Raw genomic sequence first — 6,000 nt, forward strand, 5'->3', positions numbered from 1 at the left:
TTTGACAATCCACCCAAACATCCTCAAACCTATAAACATGAGTGTAAGTCCTTTTGAGCTTTCTCTTTATACCCCGAAAATCAAAATCGGTTTGGGCCTTGAACCTTCTCATGGTTTTCCACTGCATTTCCTCCTCCATATTTTTGGCCTTGGGGTTGGTTAGCACTGAATACCTACCAATTGACTCTGGGAATTTCAGCCCAGTCTTATGCGCTTGTGATTGTTTCTCATGCACATTAATTAGTTGTCTGCATAGCTCCATAAGGACAATTTTGTCTGAAGGGAACCTTGGAAGAATGAAGGGCTCACCTGAGAAACATCCAATTCAGATATAGGTGAATGTGGGAAACTGTAGAAATACACACCCAAAATGAGACACCCTGCTATAAGCGGCTTCTGATATTCTTCTCTTTTGCAGGCCTTTATAAAAAATGCACTTCCATACAACAAAGAAGGTGTCATTAACCCTTCTGTAATGATTACCTTGATTTTTGATAGTTAGCTGGTCATAGTACTCCCAAACGGGAACCACCGTTTTGTCACCCTTGGTTGACAAGCCTGGATATTGCCTCATTGAAGCAGCTGCGTAAACTAGGTATGAGGTCATATAAAACTTCAATGTTACCTTGACCTCTTTCAATTGGACGCAAAGTGCATCACCGATCTGTTCTCCCCAATCAATTCTTGCAGCTCCCTTTCTGATTATATTTATGTAGTAAGTTGTCCAACTTTGGAAATAATGAGAGTCTTTTAATCCTCTCACTTTGGATAACATAGTAACCATGTCATTATATTCTTCGTTAAAATCACTCCTGTGGAAGGACTTAGGCCATCGTGAGGTGAGGGAAGTTCTTGCAGCAGAGAGATAAACAATATTGATCACTTTTTGTATTTATCCTCATGTTTCTCGTAGTACTCTTGAGCACTCTCTTGAGAAATATCGGCTACTTCTTCAACTGATGAACCTTTAAAGACACTATTGAAGAATACGCTGTCTAGAGTCATGATGACATTCTGATCTTCATCTTTCACTTGCCTTGTGCTTAGATCAAAGTGATCAACTATTGCCAGTATGAATTCAGGAACATGAGCCGCAACTGGGAAAGATGCATACTTATGCAGCTTAGATTTGATTAAACTGGTTAGACGTGCAGGAGCCCTTTGAACCCAGTCAACAAATTCTTGCATATCAACATGCCCAATTTTGGTGTCTCTGATATCCTTAATATTTGAGTCCACTGAACTCTCTGGGTACACATTCAAGTACCTATCATACTTGTATTTCATCTTTTTTGATGATGCTTTACTTGGAGAAGGTTGTCCTGAGGAACACTCAGGTTTGTTGTGAGAGAGCTTTGACATTCATGCACAATGACTGCATTCAACACTGATGATTAGCTATTAATCATTTATCAAAATCAATTTTCTGAAATGGATCGGAAAACTAGACTCAAAACAGGCTTAGGAGTAAAACTGCCAAAAACAGCAGGTCGGGGAAAAAAGTTCGACCTGCTTCTTTACAAACAAAAATTTGTACATCGGACTTTAAAGTCCGATGTGCAAACTTGGGATAAGTTAACAACACATCCGACTTTAAAGTCCGATGTGCAATATGGGGAAAAACATTAACACATTAGACTTTAAAGTCCAATGTGCAGGGGAAAACTAACAACAAGCACATCGGACTTTAAAGTCTGATGTGCTACCCAGAAAGGATTTAAAGGCACATCAGACTTTAAAGTCCGATGTGCTTGCAAAGGGGAAAGGCAACTGGTTGACATGTTGGGTTTTAAAACCCAACATGTCAACCTACTCCCCTCTGCATATCGGATTTTAAATTCCGATATGCGAAGGTCAAGATCCCGCATATCGGACTTTAAAATCCGATATGCGGAGAGACTTTTCTTCAGCTGCACACTGGACTTTAAAGTTTGGTATGCATCTTTAGAAAGGGGAATTTAGGAGGGCAATCAAGTTTTGAAGTCCGATTGTCCTCTAAAGCAAGGGAGACAATCGGACTTTAAAATCCGATTGCCTTTCGAAGGAGAAACCCGAGAAGAAAAGCAAAAAACGAAAAGGAAGACAAATAAAATGAAAGCCTAGAAAAGAAACCTGAAAAGACAACAAAAACCTACCTCTTTCGCTATGCTGATCAAAAAATCCGACGACAAGCAAAATCTGAGGAGGGCGCGTGGAGAAAACGAAGGAGTGTGTGCGCGAGACAAACAAAACGAAAAACTAAAACGCGGAAATTAACTTAAAAGATTTTTTAAGCAAACCCTAATTAGCAATAAATGCATCATTAATGCAACTCACAGTCACAATTTGGACTTTAAAGTCCAAACTGCAGGCAAAGACCACCTACAGTTCGAACTTTAAAGTCCGAACTGTAGGCAAAAAAGCCCACAAATACACACCAGAGTTTAAAGTCCGAAGTGTATTTGGCCAAAAGAACACTGCAAACTTAAGAAACAAGGAAAACAATAAAAATGAAAAGCAAAGAACGAAATGAACTAACCGACCAAGTTGATTAAGCTCTCCCAGAGACCATAAGGTATGAAACAGACCAGTTTCATAGGGCTGCCTCACGATTTTGGCCGTGCTGAAATCGAGGACAATAAGATGCACCCTGAGAAAGTGAAAGCAATTATTGAATGGCCTACACCGGAAAGCATTGGAGAGGCAAGATCATTTCATGGATTGGATAGGTTTCACCAAAATTTTATCAAAATTTTTAGTTCAATTTGTAATCCTATGATTGAAACCGTGAGAAGAGATCGGAAGGAATTCAAGTAGACCACCGGAGCAAACAAAAGTTTTGAACTATTGATGCAGAAAGTGACTGAGAAGCCTGTGTTGGCTTTACCAGATTTCAATAAAGTATTTCAAGTGAATTGTGATGCAAGTAGAACAAAAATACAAGTAGTCTTGATTCAGGAAGGGAGAGCAGTAGCTTATTTCGGTGAGAAATTGAATAATGCCCAAAGGAGATATTCACTGTATGATTAGGATTTCTATGCCATAGTTCAAGCCTTGAAGAAGTGGGAAATCTAACAAAGTTGCTGATGCATTGAGTCGGAGAAGGAATTTGCTGACAGAGATGAGAGTGACAGTATTAGGATTTGAAGATTTGAAGACCTTGTATGACGATGACCCAGATTTTGCAGAACCTTGGAAAGCATGCAAAGAATCGGTTATGGTAGATAGAAGCAAGTGGTTGGATTACTTCATTCAGGATGAGTTGTTATTTAGAGGAGTTCAATTGTGCATACCTAAGAGTTCTATGAGGGAGAATCTGATAAAGGAGAAACACAGTGGAGGACTAGTTGGACATTTTAGCATTGACAAAATAATAGATTTGGTAAGTGAGTAGTACTTTTGGACCCAAATTCATAAGGCTGTTAAGAGATATGTGCAAAGTTGTAGAGTTTGTCAAGTTGTAAAAGGTAGTAGTTAGAATGTGGGATTGTATAAACCTTTCACAGTATTGATAAGACTTTGGGAGGATATAAGCATGAATTTTGTACTTGGATTGCCTAAGGCACCGAGAGGGAATGATTTTGTATTTGTGGTAGTGGATAGATCCTCAAAGATGGCTCATTTCATACCTTGCAAGAAGACATCAGATGCATTGCATGTAGCAGACCTATTTTTCAAGGAGTGGTAAGGTTGCGTGGATTACCTAAGAGAATAGTTTTTGATAGAGACACTAAGTTTGTTGGCTATTTTTGGAGAACACTTTGGAAGAAGATGAAGATAGATTTGAAGTTCAGTTCTACTTTTCATCCACAGACTGATGGACAGACAAAAGTTGTTAACCGAAGTCTGGGAAACTTGTTGAGATGTTTAGTGGGAGATAAAACCAGAAGTTGAGATTTGATCCTTGCACAAGCAGCATTTGCCTACAACAATTCAATGAATAGAAGTACCGGAAGAACACCTTTTGATATTGTTACCGAACTGCATCCTAGAGGTATATCAAAATTGAGAGATATTAGCAATGAAGATCGGAGAATTTCAGAAGTGGAAGACTTTGTAGATCACATGGCAGCATTTGGAAGACATGAACAATAAGTATAAGGAGAAAGAAGATGAGAAGAAGAGACATAAGGAATTTGAAGTTGGTGATGAAGTGATGGTATATCTGAGAAAAGAGAGATTCCCAGTTGGAACTTATAACAAGTTGCAAATGAAGAATTTTGGACCTTGCAAGATTTTGAGGAAGTTCAGTTCTGGAAATGCATATGAAGCGGAGTTACCAGATAGTCTAAGTATTTCACCTGTGTTTAACATTGTAGATCTTCATGAGTATCATGAACCAGAATTCAGTGAGGACAATATTTTAGACTTGGAGAAACAGTTGCCCCAAAAGGAACCGAATCAGATTGAAGAGATTTGGGATAGTAGGATCAGACATAGTACCCAGAGCAATCAATATAAGAAATATCTTGTGAAGTGGAAGGAAAGACCAGTTGATGATTCATCTTGGATTTCTCAGGCAAAGGTAGATCACATTGGTTTCCCTCTGACCTGGGTAAAGTGAGAGGCTCACTTTTTCAATAACCCTGGATGTCTGATGTGGGAGCATCCCCGATTCATAGCAATCTTGCATCAACCAAAAACATTTTCCTTTTTGTTTTGCATTCTGTTTGCAGTTTCAGTTTTCCTTTCTGTGTGTCCTAGTTTTGGCTCACCAGATCCTGTGGAGTTGGATTCTACTTGAAGACTTGATCATATTTCTTCTTTTGAGATTGCATCACATTTGGATCATTTTTTGACAAGATATCGCTATCGGTTTCCTTGACGGTTTCCTATTATCGGTGGTCAATTCTTGTTATCGATTGCCTGGACCTATTTTGGTGATCTATCGGAACCCCCTATCAAAGCTTGTAGAGCCTTGGGCATTGATTTTGATGTTCCTTGGCATGTGGCTGACCTTTTCCCATGATCTACATTTCATCCTTTGGATTTTCTAGAGGAATCTCTTGGTGGAGGCCGACCTTGTTATTTTACACGTTAGGTCTTGTTCTTTGGGTTTTGATCCCTTTTTGGAAGACTGGATCCTTTGGATCGATATATATAATTGTAATTGCACATCAAAATATAATCAAGGAGAGAATCAATTAGCTAGATTGTGCGTAGAAGATATATCTCATGATTCAAGGTCTCGGTTGTGACCTATTATGTATGTTCTACTAGGCCTATGTGCTGGTATGTTGTAACCTAGTTGTTACCGGTTGGTTGTAATCTATTTTTATGTAATAAAATAATCTATTCTGCATTGCCTCCATCATATCTCCATGTTTCCGTTGTGTTTACTCTTGTTGACTGGTCTAGATTGATCTCTTTGAGGTCCCTCCTCACCGGTGACTGCTTCAAGTATGGATCTAATTGTTATATCCTATTTGTTTTATATAGGTTTCCTGCAATGCTGGGTCTAGTATCTGCTAGCTTGCACCAGCTCATCTGTGTGTAATTTTGTAAATGGATTGCATAGGAATGTTGTTGAACATTCATACCATGTCAATATGTGCATCATATATTTTTTCTTGGCATATCTTGTACTGGTTGTTGTAGGAGTTGATGTATGGAAGGTTAAGTGATTGCCTGGTCGACTTAGAATATTTGCACTGATGCTTTGAGGTTTTCACCGGCATGGAGTGGTGTGCTAAAGTCTTTTTGGTCTCATTTATCTCCTGGTTTGGGCTATTGATGCTTCCCCTACACAACAAAAGATTTTGGGATGACCTCTTTGGCCAATGCATGTTTCATGTCCACACGCTTCATCTTGGCCATATTGGAGAAGGTTGTTGGGTGCTTGTGGAGGATATAAATGAAAGATCACACTTGTTGCAAGTTATATAGGGTTCAAAAGTGATTGTATAAATTCTTAATGCATATTGAAAGTAGTGAGCTCAAGGTATCTACATTTGAATAAGCTTGAAAGTCTGCTAGAGGTAGTGAGCCAAAGGAAGCTAATAGTATGGATGTGTTGCAATA

Source organism: Cryptomeria japonica, chromosome 2, assembly GCF_030272615.1.
Source record: "Cryptomeria japonica chromosome 2, Sugi_1.0, whole genome shotgun sequence".
NCBI lineage: Eukaryota > Viridiplantae > Streptophyta > Pinopsida > Cupressales > Cupressaceae > Cryptomeria > Cryptomeria japonica.